This window comes from Ambystoma mexicanum, chromosome 3p, assembly GCF_040938575.1.
Source record: "Ambystoma mexicanum isolate Mex_15411 chromosome 3p, UKY_AmexF1_1, whole genome shotgun sequence".
NCBI classification, from domain to species: domain Eukaryota; kingdom Metazoa; phylum Chordata; class Amphibia; order Caudata; family Ambystomatidae; genus Ambystoma; species Ambystoma mexicanum.
In genome coordinates, this window is record NC_090925.1 from 1,132,983,276 (window position 1) to 1,133,001,053 (window position 17,778).

The 17,778-nt window shown below is 46.4% G+C and overlaps 1 long non-coding RNA gene across 1 annotated transcript in view; it reads left to right on the forward strand.

Annotated features, from left to right (window-relative positions):
* LOC138581306 (uncharacterized) overlaps positions 1-17,778 on the forward strand; it is a 278,360-nt gene that overhangs the window by 31,873 nt on the left and 228,709 nt on the right. The window contains exons 3-4 of the long non-coding RNA XR_011304514.1: positions 11,173-11,204; positions 11,656-11,687. This is a non-coding gene — a long non-coding RNA (uncharacterized lncRNA). The remainder of the gene's footprint in view (positions 1-11,172; positions 11,205-11,655; positions 11,688-17,778) is intronic.

A 17,778-nucleotide genomic window follows, 5' to 3' on the forward strand; every position in this document is an offset into this window, starting at 1 on the left:
GATTGATGTGTACATTAATTGATATACATTGTGTAGTATGTTTCTTATCTTTACTGTACATGTGCTTGATGTAATTCATGCTGTAGACAGTGGCTACCATACTTTGCCTGTCAAAGTCACACTGATGGTGTGAATTCTGATGTACGTCTCTGACATGGACCAGTCATGACCTGCCTGAAGAGACACACACAGGGGAATTTCCAGCATTAATCATGTGTTTTGTGCCCTTTCTGCAGGGGAATGAGCCTCCAGACCACCTTTGCCAGTTGTCATGGGCCATTGGACGTCTGGCAGCTGGACACGTTCGGTGGTGCAGACATGCGCATGTGTGCACAAGCGGAGCGACAGGGATTTCGCTCATACATCCAATAGAAGCAGACGTGTTTCCAGGAACTCCAGGCAAGGTGAGCAGCACAACCTTCAACCAGGCCAGTTGCACATGCATGCTAATTTAAGGCTCACCTGGTATCCGCGGGGACGTCCCTCAGCCTGTTCTGACCTCTTACAACCTCGAACCCTTCCCTGGAGGCTATTCGACTGGAGACTGGGCCTGAAACACAGGATTGGTAGAGTTCAACTCCCTATTGTCTCTGTGTGCTTGAACACCTTCTTCCCCGGGGTCCAACCCTTCCCTTTGATCCAAAGCTCACCTTGTTTTCTTGGATAGTGTGCTCTCCATCCTGCTTTCGGCGCAAGGGCGCGTTGATTGATGCGGGATCGTTGCTGCCTAGTTACTTCACTGGCAAGAGTCCGACTGGTAAGTATAATAAGTCTTTTGAACAGTTCTCTAACTTCGTTCCTTTCCTTCCTTAGATGATGGCGGGCGTCCGGGGATGGCGGTGTGCTGCTGAGATGAGTAGCGCTGAAGGTGATTGAAAGCGTGATGCGCGATGCACCCCTTTCGTATTTGTATTGAACTGAGTTGTTTTTCTGTGTCTTTTAGGTGCCGCGACGTTTTCAGCGTGGATGCCGGTTATGAAGAACAAATGCGGTGAGTAAGCGCGGTATGCAGCACCTCTAGATGTTTCCACGCTAACCTGGAGGGTATTTTCTCTATTGCAGATAGATGAGAAGTTCCGGAGACAGAGATCCCCCAGAGCGGCTGGGATTCAGGTAAGCGTTTGAAGCTCGTACAGTATTTAAAAATAAGCGAAGATTTGCAGAATGCTTACTAATGCCTTTTTTCTGTTCTTTTCCCTTTTCCTTAGGAAGCGGCATGCCGGGATGGGAATGACACCGCCGAAGATGACAGCAGAACAGAAGGAGCTATGAATGATGGGCAGATGTGCCGCAAGGTAAGGCTGTTCCTAACGGTGTTCTTGTTCTTGCAGGAGCTGAGCACAGAAGAAAGATGCAGGCCTACTGGAGACCGATCCGAACACGGTGAGTGTCACGCTGCAGGTGCAGAAAACGCAAAGCATGTTTCTCAGCCTGGGCATGGCTTAAATAGTCTATAGGTATCCCAGTCTCTGGGCTGAACCACACCCAAAAGACTAGACTGCACATGCAGTTCTGGGAACCGAAATATGTGGGGGCACCCATCTTGTCCCCATCAATGCACTACAAGTCCAATCCCCAATATTATCCTATGGTAGTGAGTGAGTCTGGTGCCACAAGCGCCAAGTCTGACTCCAAGTGGGTCTTTGGAGGGATGGAGAGGCCCTTGAGGGCCATGTAGGTGATCGTGGCCTGGCTCTAGCCTGACATCTTGGAGGGCTGGGGACATGAGGGGCAGGAATCATGACAGCTAAGTAGCACGACTGACGGTCAGCTTGGACAGGTATTGTTGTTGAAGTGCACAGTACAGCTAAGATGCGTTTGTGGACTAATGGCTAGTTGATGACAAAGTTGTCAGGGGCACACGCAGGGGCAGTTGCACATATCCTCCGGTCCACCATAGTCCATTGAGGCAGATGTATTAGCCCTGTAGCGTTCCGAGCCAGGGAAAGTAGCAGCACACAGGGACACAAAGCGAGGGGCAGACTCGTGTGAAGTGCATGTCATTTGCATGTTGAAATTGACAGATGCACTACCTACTTTATTTGGGGGATGCCTGAACACGATTTGTACTGAAGTCGTACCTCGCTAAATGCGTGTAGCTGCTTACCCCAGGGAAGATTGCATGTTGTGTGAATCTTGACACATTGGTCTTCCATTTGACACGCACCCACGTGCGCCGGATTTACTGCATTGACTCTGTATGAACCATCACGGGGGGAATCTTACGTATGGGTACGAAGCACCACACAAGATTGTTTGTAGAGGAGTTTGTTACTTTGGGGCATGTATGGTGGTGTGTGTGTGTGTGTTATCGGCACACACAGATTAGTAACTCTGACTCTCTTTGCAGCATTGAACTGCTCCTGTTACCGGACCTGAGAGTGCGCAGGCAGGAGGCCAGCATTCACCACAGAGATAAGTTTCTCTTTGACTTCCATTTTAGTCATTTGGTACAATGTGCATGATGAACACGTTTTGTCTGATTGTGTATGTGTTAATGTGAATAGTAGATTTGTGTACATTCCCTACTTTCCCTTGACAATCCTACTCCCCTCTCCTGCCCCTCTTTCCTGTTATCCAGAATACCAATGCCTGTCCCAACAACATATCCCTGACCCTCCTTCCCCACCGGGGTCTCAGAGGCCTGTGTAAGTTTGACCTTGCAGGCACCCAGACCACGGTGGGGGTGGTTGGTTTGTGCCACTCCTGCGCCTGTACACCGGAGCTGTGACACTACACATCAGTTCGTGGTGCATCATTGTATATTATGTACCAAACATGGTACACATCCTGTTGTGGCATTGTTTTACTGTGCTACCTTGGTTGTTCCATCATTGTGCTAGTACTTGTGCTTTGTGATTTACTGCTACTTCTGGTGTGTTTTGCTGCCTGCAGGCTTTTTGCTTGCCTTGTGTGTTTGGCTCCTTTTAGTCCTCTTTGATTTGGTATTTTTGCCAGTCAAGGTGGGCTCTGAGGGTGCTGGACACTTTTTACATGCAAGGTGGAAGATGGAGACAAAGGGGAAGGGTGATCCTGTGGCCAGGTAGACTTCAAGGAGGTTGTATACAATTTGTTAGTTTTACAACTGTTCGAATTACAATTGACCTTTTCACAATTGACCGAATTGTGAAGGTCAATTGTAACATATATGTGGGGAGAAACCCCCCACAACCCCCCACCCAACGCCAAACCCCCCAAAACCCATATATATATATATATATATATATATATATATATATATATATATATATATATATATATATATATATATATATATATATACGGTCAATTGTGAAAAGGTCAATTGTGACCCTTTAAATTCGGTCAATTGTTCATTCGAACAATTGTAAACAAACAATTTGGGTAATACCTTCAAGGAAGAGGGCTACATACCCCAGGCGCAGTTGTTCAGTGGGTCATGGTGATATGTGAGGGGGGGAGTATTTTGTTGTTGGACAGTTGGCTTGTGATGGGCAGCCTGACATTGTAATTGTGGTGTCCTATGTTCATGATGTATTCTGCTGATCAATGCCTGTTCATGTGTTGTGTTTACCTTTCAGGTGTGAGGGGATTGGTGTGGTTTGACATGCTGGGGTGTACACATGGGCAATGTTCACATGTGATGTGTAGAGGACACTGATGGTCACTTGATTGCACATAGGTTTTGACAGTTCACTGTCTCTTTGTCATCATCGATTATCACCTGGTATGTGCCAGGCCTGTGTGCACTCCGCAGGGGTGCGAGCTTAGGTGAAAATTGTGGCCACAAGCTGGGTCTGGGCTGCCTCGCCATGTGCCCTATCCCCTCCCATGGGCAGCACCTGTGCCTGTGGTTGGGGATGTTGGGGCACCACCATGTCCACCGGTACGCCCTGCCGTGTTGCAACATTGTGCAGGACACATGCTGCCACAATGATCCTGCACACTACTGGGGGTGCATAGAGTAGCTGCCCGCCAGAGCGGTCAAGGGAGCGGAAGCGTGACTTGAGCACTCCGTATGTGCACTCCACTATGCCGCTGGTGGCAGGGTTGTATCTTACCTGGGGTGGTGTGGTGGGGTTCCGGATTGGCGTCATCATGTGGTTGCTCAGAGGGTAGGCACTGTCCCCTGGGGAGGTGATAATGGTTGCGATTATTGGGGTTTGTGTATTTGTCTGTACACACTTGCCTGTTTAGACCTTAAAGGGTTTCGCGCTCTGCAGAAAACAGGATTATGTACTCAGTCAGCAAGAAAAAAATATTTCACATAGTGGTTTCAAGATCTTTTGCAATAATAAATTGGACCAAATACTTTTTCTGTGGTCTTAGCCTTGGTTTTATTCCAAACAGGAAATGGTTTAAATTATAAATTGCAGGCAAAATAAACACTGTTGCATCACAGAATTTTGCTATGCCAGAAAGGTGCAAGTTCGTTTGTGGTATAGGTACTGTTACTTCACAGTTTTGGTTTTGTGTATTTGTCTGTGTGAGACATGCATGCATGTGCACGGGCATTTGTACTCACCTAGGAGCCATGTGTCACCATGCTGCCCAGCTTCCAGGGCCCAGCTCAGGGCGGACATTCTGTACATGAAACTGTCGTGGGTGGAGCCTGGGTAGTTTGCATAGACAGAGGTGATGATTCCCTTTGCATCGCATACCACCTGCACATTGATGGAATGCCAGTGCTTGCGGTTTCGATAGATGTGCTCAGTGGCCCTAGGTGGACGTAGGGCCACATGGGTGCAATCTATGGCACCAAGCACTTTGGGGAAGTGTGCCATCCTGTAAAAGTCCTGGACAACGGCCTGCCTTTCTGCGGGTGCTCTGGGCATGTATATGTGCCTGCGGACTGAGGGGCGCGCAGTCATGATTGCCAAGACCTGGTGTAGGCAGCGTGACTGCGTGGCCTGTGAGACCCCCCCACTATGGCAGTTGTCCACTGAAATGACCCAGTGGCCAAAAAATGCAGGACATTGAGCACCTTCTCCAAGGGGCTCAATGCTTGGCAGCAGATCGTGGGGGATGTAAGGTCATCTTCCCACTCCCTGACCAGGTCTAGGATGATATGAGGCGGAAACCTATACCTGACATAGACCTGGTCGTCAGGCACCCCAAAAAGGCTTGTCCGGGGGGAAAAAATGCAGGCCCTGGCTATTCTCCTCCTCCTGCGGTGTCCCACGATCAGTGCTGCGACAAATGGGGCATTCATCGTAGCGGTATACACGTTTGTGCGCACTTTTATACTGTGCGCGGGGACGCTTACGCCTGCCTTCTTGTGGCAGATGTGTTGACGCCTGTGCTCGTCTTTTTGCATGCGCTTGTTTCCCATATTCGAATCCATGAATACGAGTTGTTTTCGTGCGTGTGGGCGTTCCGTGTATTTCCCTGCAGTACTTCCCCAGTTACGCCTTCTTTTTCATGCGTTGTTCCCCATTCCGCGCGTTACGCCCCGTGTCCCGCCCCCTTTTTGGTGTCTGTGCGGACGTTGTGCGCTTTCCCTGTGCGCATCGCGCACGGCGTTCGGGTTGTTGCAATGACGTGTGCGCCCGTGTGCGCCACACACGGATTTGGCGCACTACCAGTGGAAAACACGCGCAGCCACTTCCTTGAGTCGCATGCGTGCGCGTGCGCTTGCTTTCTCTCGCTTGTGCCACCTTGCGCCAGCTTGCGCTGTGTTTTTCGGCGCACGTTTGTTCCATGAATCGGCCCCTATGTTAGTTTGTTCATACCAGTTTCAATCAAATAGACACCTTTCACTCTTAGAGGTTTGTTATACTTTATCAGTTAGATGTATATTCTTGTCACAACAATTTGATTATTGTAAACACAATTTGCTTTTAATTATTTGTTGCCGACACGTGTTTCAAGCCCATTGGCTCTTCTTCAGAACAAATTCAATTAAAATGCACTGATGTTAGTAAAAGTGATTTCCAATATTTGACCTATCTACATAAAAACACATTTGTATGCATCTAAACATCTGATTTTCCTATTGCTTACCTACTACCTCGAATGTCAGTCATTGAATTAATATATATAAACACAGCACTCCTGTTACTGTCAACCTCATCTATTGTTTATTCTGAGAGTCCAGCGTGGACCATATTGTATTATTAAATAGTTAATTGAACTGAAAAAACAAAACAAAAATGAAATAATACTTACGAACAAGAAATGTTTTCATCTGTATTCAATACAGCTAGTAATTTCTATATGTTATTCATAATTACAATGTTTTCTTCTAATTTGTGTTTCATATATCTATATATATATTTAAATATATATACTAGATCCAATAACTAATTCTAGGGAAAATAAAAGTTACAGTAGTCAGTATATTCATAATCTACAATGCGTTCAGATTACCAATCATCATATAACCTATAATTCCATTTCCCAATGAATGTCAGGACTGTCTAAGGTTGTCTCTTGTTTAATCTCATATGTCTGAAAAATAATTGATTTGCTACTTAATGCAAGCATTGTCTTAATATCGAGTCTCATTACATCATGATGTGTGTTTGCCAGGTACTCACTGACCTTGCAATGCTAATCTTCTATGCAATGTTTTTCGTTATTTTGGGATATCATCTACTCATCTATGAACTGCCTTACTTCCTCCTTGGCGCTCAAACTGTTGGTTTGATGTATGTTTGTTCTTGCTGAAACAAATCCAAATGACCCCTTTAGTTGAACTAGTGTTATCCCTTATCTATTTGAATATTATTATTATTATTATTATTATTACATTTTTATACAGCACAACACGACCATAGGCCTCAGTGCGCTCACAGACACACGAAACAATTAACATAAGGGTATCCAGTCAACAGGAAAGTCAAAAAACCAATAACAGAAGCCAGAAAAAAAACGGACACACTAGTCTTAAGAGCTACATTGGAAGGTTTTCATGGCTTTCCTGAAGCCTGTCAGATCTGCAATATCTCTTATGTCCCACGGCAGAGAATTCCACAAAACCGGTGCACGGGCATCAAAGCAGGTACCACTAAACCTAGTCAGCTTAAAGCATGGCAAACTAAGCTAACTGTTCCCATTTGATCGCAAGAAGTGCAAAACAGGTGCCTTCAGAAGAAGCTGCACCAAATAAATAGGTGTTTGGTCCATCAGGCATTTAAATGTAAGACACAGGATCTTCTTATAAGTTATCCAGTGGCAAACTGGTAATCAATGCAAAGCTCTCCTAATCTGTGTAACGTGCTCGGTTCTTGCCAATCCACACACAGCTCTAATAGCTCTGTTTTGGTCCATTTGTAACATTTTAATATTATCTTTAGCTGTGCCCACCAGAAGGCTATTACAGTAATCGACTCTGGAATTGACCAGAGCCGTGGCCAACATATTATCTGCCTGATCAGTTTTACCATGTATGCACAAGAGGATTTAACGTGGAGAACATGTTGCTTCATAGAGACACCTGAACATAAGTATAGTCCAAGAGTTTTTACCCAGGGGCTAACCTAGATTATACAATCATCAATCCCAAGCTGCTTATAGTCTGCGTCAAGTTTCTTTACACGCTGGCTAGTGCCCACCAGCACAAGCTCAGTTTTACACCATCAAGGGCAAATGAACTGGAGGCCCTCCACGTTTGAATCAAAGAGTATATCTGGTTGATCCTAGCCACATCTGTCTCATAATCCCCTTTGAGCACCAAAAATATCTGGGTGTCTTCGGCATAATTGGTATAACCTACGCCAGCGACATCCAAAAGATCAAAAAGTGGGTGCATATAAACATTAAACAGAATGGGGGAGAGACATGGTCCCTGAGGCACACTGTAGGTCAACACCTCATGGAATGATTGAAGCTCACCGACAACCACTCGTGTTTGTCGTGGACCCAAATAAGAAGCATGCCACGAGATTGCCATGTCTGAAAAATGTAAACATGTTCTAGGTCTTTCCAACAGAAGACTGTTATCCACCAGGTCAAACGCTGCTGAAAGATCCAGCAACATAAGCAATGCAATCTGATCATCATCAACTATGCTGGCGAGTCTAGATCGCAAATCGAACATGGCAGTCTCTGTGCCATCTTGAGTTCGAAATCTTGACTGGCGAGTACCTAGTAATCTATCTCTGTCTATGTGTTTTTGGAATTGTTTATAGGCCACTTTATCAAGACTTTTCAAAAGAAACAAGACATTAGTAATTGGGCGATAATTGCCCAAAACCTCTGGATCCAAGGATATTTTTTTGAGAATTGGAGATTTCCACACTTCCACTGGGCATACATCCCTAGCACATACAGATGGTTTCAACCCCTTCACAACCCTTTTAATGTCAGATTCATTTATCTGCTCGAAACAAAAATCTGAGGGTCCATCAAGCCATTTCTCAGGTATGTATTTGTTCCATTCAATATCAATATAAAAGTAGAGTTTACCTGACAGAGTTCTCTGACATGCCTGTGTTCAGATGTATGTTGCAGCATTTTTTGCCAGTGTTCGGCTACCCTTTTGACACTTTTATACATACACCAAACATGAAAGAAAGGACTGTCTGTTAGAGGTAGTTGAGAGGACGGTTCTGATCACCTCGTTGTGCATTATCACTATTGTATATTTGGAGTACCATTTTGTATTTATTGTAACTTTTCATAATAATTGATAATCAAATAATAGCTACAATAGAAATCATGATATAATTTAGAGAAGGGGGCTTAATCTCTTAAATGCCAAGGGTGAGGTACCTTGTCCTTGACATTACGTTTGTAGTGCCAAGGACGAGATAGCTCGTCCTTTTTGACATTCTGTTTTGTGCGATCCCGGCAAAAAAAATAATAATTTCACACTAGACCACCAGGTGAATTTTCTATTGAAAGGGGGGTAGCCCTCTCCCCCCCCACCCCAAGTGGATGAAGGGTCAACTCATATAGCCCTCCCTGGGGAATATTTCTGCCCCTAGGAAGGGGCATCTGACCCCAGGGGGATTACATGAGATGCACCTCCATTCATTTGGGGTGGGGGGGGGAGAGGGCAACTAGAAAAGTGTGGACAGGCCCCCAAAAGGAGGAGGCTGGATGTTTGGCCCCCCCTGGGGCAGATGGGTGCCCATCTGCCCCTAGGGAAGGGCCCAAACAAAATAATACAAATGAAAACAAAAAATGGGTTATTTTGGGGTACAAGGGGGGCCCACTAGACCACCAGGAGAATTTTGAATGAAAGGGGGGTGGCCCTCTCCCCCTCACCCCAAATGGATTGGGGCACATTATGTAGCCCTCCCTGGGAGCAGACTTCTGCCCCTAGGAAGGGGTATCTGCCCTCAGATAGGATTACATGAGATGCCCCCCATCCATTTGCGGTTAGGGGGGAGAGGGCCACCAGAAAAGTTTGGACAGGCCCCCCAATGGATGGGGCAGTAGGTTTTGGGCACCCTGGGGGCAGATTGGCACACTAATGGGCCCACCTGCCCCCAGTTAAGTGACAAAACAAAACAATTAAAGATCAAGAAATACCTGTGCCTGTAGGGGGCGCTGGGGTGCACCCTAAAGCACCAGTCATGTATGTCATGAAAAGGGGGGTGTCCCTCTACCCCCCACCCAAAATGGAGGGGGGTGGATTTCACACAGCCCTCCCTGGGGGCAGATTTCTGCCCCATGTGACGCTAAGGAGAGCTACTTTAGATGCCCCCTGTCCATGTGGGGTGGGGGTTCAGGACCACCAGAAAACTTGGGACAGGCCCCCCCAATGGATGGGGCAGTAGGTTTTGGGTACCCTGGGACAGATTGGCACACTAATGTGCCCATCTGCCCCTGGGTAAGTGACAAAACAAAAAAATAAAACATCAAGAAGTATCTGTGCTTGTAGGGGGATTTGGGGGCAGGCTAAACCACCAGTCATGAATGTCATGAAAAGGGGAGTGTCCATCTACCCCCCCACCCAAAATGGAGGGGGGATATCATGCAGCCCTCCCTGGGGGCAGATTTAGGCCCCCAGGTCACGCTACAGAGATCAACTTGAGATGCCCCCGGCCATTTGGGGTGGGGGGTTGAGAAACACCATAAATCTTGGGACTGGCCCCCCAATTGATGGGGCAGTTGGTTTTGGGTCCCCTGGGCACAGATTGGCACATTAATGTGCCCATCTGCCCCTAGGTAAGTGACAAAACAAAACAATAAAATATCAAGAAATACCTGTGCCTGTAGGGGGGTTTGAGGGGCACCCTAAACCACCAGTCATGCATGTCATGAAAAGGGAGGTCCCTCTACTCCCTCCACCCAAAATGGAAGGGGGGATCTCATGCAGCCATACCTGGGGCCAGATGTCTGCCCCCATGTGACGCTGCTGAGGGCTACTTAAGATGCCCCCCGGCCATTTGGGGTGGGGGTTGAGAACCACCAGAAAACATGGAACAGGCCCCCCAATGGATGGGGCAGTAGGATTTGGCCACGCTGATGGCAGATTGACACACTAATGTGCCCATCTGCCCCTAGGTAAGTGACAAAACAAAACAATAAAAGATAAAGAAATATCTGTGCCTCTAGGGGGTACTGGGGGGTACCCTAAACCACCAGTCATGCATGCCATGAAAAGGAGGGTGTCCTTCTACCCCCTCATCCAAAATGGAGGGGGGGTCACATGCAGCCCTCCCTGGGGGCAGATTTCTGCCCCTATGTGGCCCCGGCGAGAGCCACATGAGATGTTCCCCCAATCAATTGGGGATGGGGGGAGAAGGCCAGTAGAAAAGTTGACACAGGGCCCCCAAAGCATGGGGCAGTGCGTTTTGCCCACCCTGGGTGAATATAGGCACTCTAATGTGCCCATCTGCCCCATGGCGAACGGGCAAAAGAAAACAAAAAGAAGAAAACTCTTCGTGTTTTCTGTTGGTGTTTTGAGGGATTGGGGGGTACACTAGACACCTGGGATTATGATGAATGGAAGGGGGCTGGCTGCTTTGTAAGAAAAGCAAGTGCAGTGCTGGGTGTTGATCACTGGATTTGCGCATAGCAATGGCACAGCACATTGGTGTGGTGCTTAGTTCCTGTGCAGTGTTCGGACAGGGTTAGTGAACACCATAGTAAGTAGGCATTGAGCACTTTGAAGAAATTAATGTTGTGTGTACCCCCCGGTGCTCAGTAGCGGAAGTTGATGATGGGAACATGGCAGTGTGGGTTGCTTTTTGCTGGGCTGACACTGATAATATATGTTTCTTTTTCTTCCGTTTACAGGTCTTGTGCAGTTCAAGCTTCTCCTTTGTTATGTAAGTATGGAATTTGCATTTTTTCAACATTGTATATCACGGGGGGCAGATTGTTAGTGGGTGGGTGGCAACTGGGGCTGGAGTGTTGGTGGTGTGAGCGGGAGTGGGTGCTTGGGGAAGATATTGTGGTGGCCTGGGGCACACTTGCAGGGGCAGGCTATGAATTGCCCCCCAGACCAGCTTAACAGTGCTTTTCCCCTGGGAGGGCAGTTTTCCAATATGTCCTCTGCACAATGTTCACGTAGTGGTGGGGGTTTCCATACACCCATTGGTCCTATTCCCATTTCCTATCAGTGTGCAGTTCACCTTTCCATGGTGGTAGATGACTGGGATGTGCCATGTATAATGTATGGTTGAGGAATGGAAAAGTTTGCAGATAGCAGCCTTAAAGTTTGCATGTATTATTGGTGGGCTGAGTACAGGTTGTAATTCTTTTTTGTTTCCTTTGCAGTTGTGGCTAATCGAAAGCTTCCGTTGACTTATGTAAGTAGTACAAAATGCCCTTTTGTTAGTATGTATTGTAATGTGGGGGAGGATGGTTACTGTGGTGGGAGGAACTGTGGCCGGAACTGTGGCTGTAGTGTCAGTGGTATGGGTGGGAACGGGCAGTGGGGATGTCATGTGGGCAATGATGGGTGTGGCCTAAATAGAGGTAGTTGGCTGCTTTGTAGGAAAAGAAAAAATGTAGGAAACATAATTACGACCACTTTCTGAAATGTTTTGTGTTACTAATGCAGATGGTCAATTCTTCTGAGCATGCAATGCCCACTTGGTATGGAGCTCTTTCCTTTTATTGGAACGGTCACCATTTGTGTCATCCAAGTCCAGCAGTGGTCCCAGTGAGCCCCACCAGTGTCCCCATCCCTTCTTGGAGGGGAAAGCTGTAGCGTATTGATCTACTGTTCTCTCACATGTGAAGTGCAAGTGAGATTGGGGGAAGTGTGTGTCTGGGATTGTGGCAAGACACATGTGTTGAAGCAATAGTTGTGCTAATTGATAAACTGTATGTCTGGCCATATTCATGGGGGTTTTCCTGTTTCCATTTGCTAGTGAGAATGAGGGTTGTGTGGATTGTCGGCCACTCTTTCATCCAAAGGGCTGCAGGACATTTCAGAGGGGCAACCACATCTGGGTCTCGAAGGAATGCTCTCTCAGTCCACTGGTTTGGTTTCGGGGGAATGCGCCTTCAGCAGCTCAGAGGAGCCATCAGCGATGACCAGGCAAAAGGAGATGTACCCCCCTGACCTTATAGTGGTGCACCTGGGAGGAAATGATTTGGCGTCTATGGGACGGAAAGGGGTATGGGAGCTATTTATGGTGGAACTGGAATGGATATCACAGAGGTTTCCAAACACTGTGGTGGCCTGGTCCCAGATGATTCCCAGGAGGGATTGGAGAAATCCAGGGAAGGAAAGGGCCATCAACAGCTCGGTGAGGAAACTGAATGGCGAGCTGTCAAGACTGACAAAGGGCAAAGATAGAATTCGGACAATTCACCATGGCTTCATCAAAGGTGAACTGATCTTTCACCAAGACGGGCTGCACCTTTCAAAAAGAGGCATGGACATTTTCATTGCAGGCATTTTGACCTCTGCCCAGGCGCTATGTTGCGTGGGGAGCCCAGTAACTGATGGATGTACTGCTTTTTGTGCCATGGTAATAAAATTGTGAGTAAATATGTTGACAGTGAGACTCCGACTTCCTAGCAATTGATTACTATGTTGTGTTCATGGCATGTCAATGTATTCAATATGTCGGTGCTGCTTATTTCTTGGCAAACCATCACCACTTTCAGCAGCCTACTTCCACTTGCTGGCCCTTTCAGTAGTTCCGTCCTTGTGACCTTCCGCCTTACAACACAGAATCCTATGTGAATGAGCAGGGGGTTTTGTCGAAAGTGTGCCAGCAATTGTGTGGAATGGCCTGCCATGTATTTTCCTTATCTTCACTGTCTGCGTCTAGATCGCCTCTGCCTTTTCACCTCACCCAATCACTAATTCATTACGTGATTGCTCCTCTCCTCCATTTCCTATCCACCTGCACCTCATGGTAGGGCAACCAGACGTCCCAGTTTTCCCGGAACAGTCCGATGATATCACCGCCTGTCCCGGCTTTTTTTTTCCAAAACCTCAGGGTTTGGGTGGGCGAGTGTCTGTTGTCCCGATTTTCGGACGACACCGCTCCGACACTGCAGTATGAGCCTATGCTGCAGTGCGTAGGTTCATACTTTCATTTTCTCTGCTCCCCGGCCCCCGCCTAACCCGGAAACAGACGCTCTGCTGCACCAGGGCCTGGAGACTTCTTGCAACGTCAGTGTGTGACGTTGTAGGAAGCGTGACGTGCGGTTTTGGGAAAGTTGGGACTCTTCCTGGACCTGGGAACATTTAAAAGCTGCGACCGCACCAGCAGCATTCTTTTTCTTCCAATCTCCCCTGGCTGCGACTAGCAGCATTCTTCTTCCGTGGCTGGGACTTTCACTTTCTGGCAGCATTGTTTTTCCTTCGTGACTGCTGTCTGGACTCTTGATTCCATTTCATTCAGCTGAGCCGATTTGACAGAGCATTATTCTCGTGGACCTGCTCCTTGCCCCTGCCTGTGTGCATCTAGCTCGTTTGTGGTCCTCATCTCTGCTGCAGCACGTCCACATCGTCCTGCAATATCCAACAGGTAAGGAAATAAAAGGTGGTATGCAGGTTACTCATTTTTTATCCATCTTGTAGTGCAGCAATTCCTCTGCACCTGTTCTTTGTTCTATTAAAATGCCTTACAAATGGGGATACAGTGCTTTATATTTTTTATTGCACCAGCAGGCTGAGTGGTGTGTTCTATACCAGACAGTTGTAAAGGGTTTGGAGATGAGCATGTAAACTATTGGAATCTTGTTTAAAGAGACTGGCAGACTGGAAAGTATTTAATTTAAATTTTAATGGTGGATGGATCACGTGTCTTTTTACATGACATTATTGCTGTAGCTTTTTTGCAAATACTACTCTGCTGACGCTGTTCCCCAGGATCAGGGGTTGCAGGCCTCTTGGCTGATTTGCTGATGCCTGTGCTGGATCAGAAGAGTAGGTTGACTCTGGATGACAGTATATCTGTGGATGAGTTGAGGGTGGCTTCATGTTGATGAGGTCTAACAAATGCCTGGAATGGATGGGAAACTGGCTTTCTATAGTAAATGTGGCCAAGTGCTTTTCTGGTTCCTAGAGAGGCCCTTTCATGAAATTTGCCACTACGGTGCCCTGTCACAATCCATCACTGAGCCCATTGCGCCAAACCTGACAGTCTCTGACTCCATGTACTGAAAATTTGCTCCATGTTCACGTGAAGCTTTATAATGAAAATCTACAATGCAAGTTTTATCTTGATACTAGACAGCATTGTTCAAATGGGGAATGTGTGGCTCTTTGTTACTTGGCAATTGTGGTTGTGAAAGCCAATCCACTGTTATAGACATTGACTTTGGAGCAGAGTAATTTTTAAACAATTTTATTTGTGCATTTATTTCTAAAGCGCCTATACAACATATAGGGCCTCATTACGAGTATGGAGGTAGCCATGTTGCTATTAGCGCCATGGCTGCCTCCATACCGGGCTCCAATAACGGGTTCCTTCAATGGGGAATTACCGGGTCATTCCAACATTGGAGGACCCGGTAATTCCTCCTTGAAGGAACCATTCCCCATTCCCATTTGAGCCCCCACAGGGCTCAATGGGAATGGGGAGGGAGGTAATAACGGGCACATTACAAATGGCCCGTTATTATCTCCCTCTTCCCCTCGCGGGACCCGGAAAGGACGTCTGGTTTTACCAGACGTCTGTTCCGGGTCCCGCAAAGGGAACCTCGTAATAGGCACTCCCGTAATGAACGGTGCCGGTCCCGTACCGCCACCCTTCATTACGGGAGGGCCAGGGTCTTAATGAGGCCCATAGTGTTTAAAGGCGCCACAAGACTAAAAGGGGGGGGCATGGAAAGAAACCATTAAATGTTCTACTAGGCCATGAGTCATTTGGATTGTGCAAGTGAACTAACACAGTGCATTGGGGTGGGTGGAGGAGTAAATTGGGCGAAAGGGATAGTGTTAGGGTGGGAGGTGATACTGTTATGCCCTCTCAAGGAAGATGACCTGTGTAGACTTTATGCTTGCCTGTAAATGTCTGCCCAGTTCCCTCCTGCAATTCAGTCACCACTCTCCACTCATTTTGTTTTTTTGGGCAAATGCCAATGCTGTGCCCTTTGTTGCACCTGTATAAGTCACAAACACATTTGGGGATTTATTGACTCTTCAGGTATACTACTACAACCATGGTTCAGTCATCAAAATACTTTTTTGTTGTTGTTGCATGAAACGCAGCTCACCATATCACAACGACTGACATAACTTTTTTCTTCAAGCTTTATACAAAGATGCCCAAGAGGAAGTGTACCACCACTGAGGAGATGCAAACATCATTCAATTTCCTGAGTAAGGTTGCGAGGAGTGACAGTGAGGTGTATTGCAAGCACTGCAAATGCTCTTTTTCTATTGCCCATGGTGGAAAAAGAGATATTAAGGAGCATGTGCAAACCAAAAAGCACCAATTTCAGGTATCTGCAGCTAGCAGCAGCAATATCACACAGTTTTTTGGGAAGGCTGCTCCTGGGGACACAGATTTCAATAGGGCTGCTGCTGAGGGCACTTTTGCCTATCATCTCGCAAAGCATAACCACAGCTTCAGATCAATGGACTGCACATCCTCATTGATAAGGACATTTTATGATGAGACGTTTACCTGTGCCCACACAAAAGCAGAAGCATTAATATCTAACGTGCTGGCGCCTTTAGCTATGGAGGATCTCAAGCGTGATGTGAGTAAAGTTACCTGTCTATCAGTTTTGGTTGATGCTTCGAACAGAAAAGAGGTGAAGCTCATTCCAATTGTACTCCGATATTTCCAGGACTTTGAGGGGGTGAAAGTTAAGATTTTGGAGTTCACCTCAGTCCCTGGGGAAACCTCATTAATATTATTTGGGGAACTGCTTCAAGCTCTAGAGAAAAATAATCTAAGGGAAAAGGTAATCTCCTTTTGTGCGGATAACACAAACACAAACTTTGGTGGGAAAGCAAGAGCTGGAAAAAACAATGTTTATTGTAAATTGAAGGAGGCAATCCCTGAAAATAAACTAATTGGTGTGGGGTGTGCAGCACACATTGTGCATAATGCAGTGCAAACTGCTGCTGATGGGCTCCTCTTGGACATAGAATCCTTCAATTTGAAAATGTATAAATACTTCCACATCTATACTGTTAGAACAGAACAATTGAAGGAATTTTGTGAATTTGTGGAGTTAGAATATCAGAGCCTCCTTGCTGGCTGTCCCTATTGCCAGCTCTTGACAGGGTTCTCCAACTGTACCCGGCCCTGAAGTCTTACTTTTTCTCACAAGAAAAAGCCCCTACAGCAATTATCAGGTTTTTGGAGAACCCTGTTGGTGAGGTGTGGCTCTGTTTTCTGCAGAACCAGCTCGTCATTTTTAATGATACGATTAAGGTTTTAGAAAAGCAAAATTCAAATGCTATTGATGTTGGCCAAAGGTTGATGAGGCTGAAAGAGAAAATGATAGGGCGGCGTGATGCATGTTTTTTGAGCAACAAAGTGAAAGGCCTCCTAAATGCCCTCCGTGAACAAGGGCAACCAAAGGAAACCTAATTCAATGAATATGTGTATTATTTTTATGACTGCTGTGTGAACTACCTTGAAGAATAGGGGGCACATTTCTCAGAACTGGACACTTTTTCCTGGGTCCTCCTAAACAGTGTCTATGTTTGGGGAGATGTAGAGGGCTCCCTACAATTTGTCCAGTCTACATCGGAAAGGCTCATATTTGAGGACACAGAGCTTTTTGATGAGCTGAGCTGTGTACGTAATTACACAGCTTGCAGACTGGCCCAGTGGAATGAGCAGAAAAAGTCTGCAGATGAACGGTGGGTGGAGGTTTTCACCTATTTTTTACAGCAGAACATTACAATGAAAAACTTGAGCATGATGGTCCAGTTTGCCTTGTGTTTGCCCAGCACAAATGCAACAGTGGAAATAATCTTTTCCATAATGAACAGTACATGGACAGATGAAAGAAACCGAATGGACATTACCACTTTGAAATCCCTGTTGGTTACCAAGGTAAATTTCAGCCTGAGCTGCTCCGAGTTCCATAGTAGACTACAGAAGGACAAAATGGTGCTACAAAGAAGTCATTCATCAGCAAAGTACTCAGAGTAGAAATAAAACATGTACAGCAATTTTCATCTTCACTGTTTTTTTCATCCTTTGCAATAAAGGCATAGTTCTTTTCATCACCAAAAACCTTGTCGGGGGAAATAATTCCACACAATAAAGGTTGCCATACACCTGTGGGGTGCATTACTTTTGTGTCATTCAATGATGCAAGGGGGCCAGCAGTCCTTCATAAAGTGTATACAGTCAATTTGTATTGTGAAAAGGCTTGCTTTAATCTCACAGATAAATATTGTTGGGTTGACAATAACCCCAGTCCACTGCAGTGCTCTATCGTACAGGAGGATCCTCAAGAATT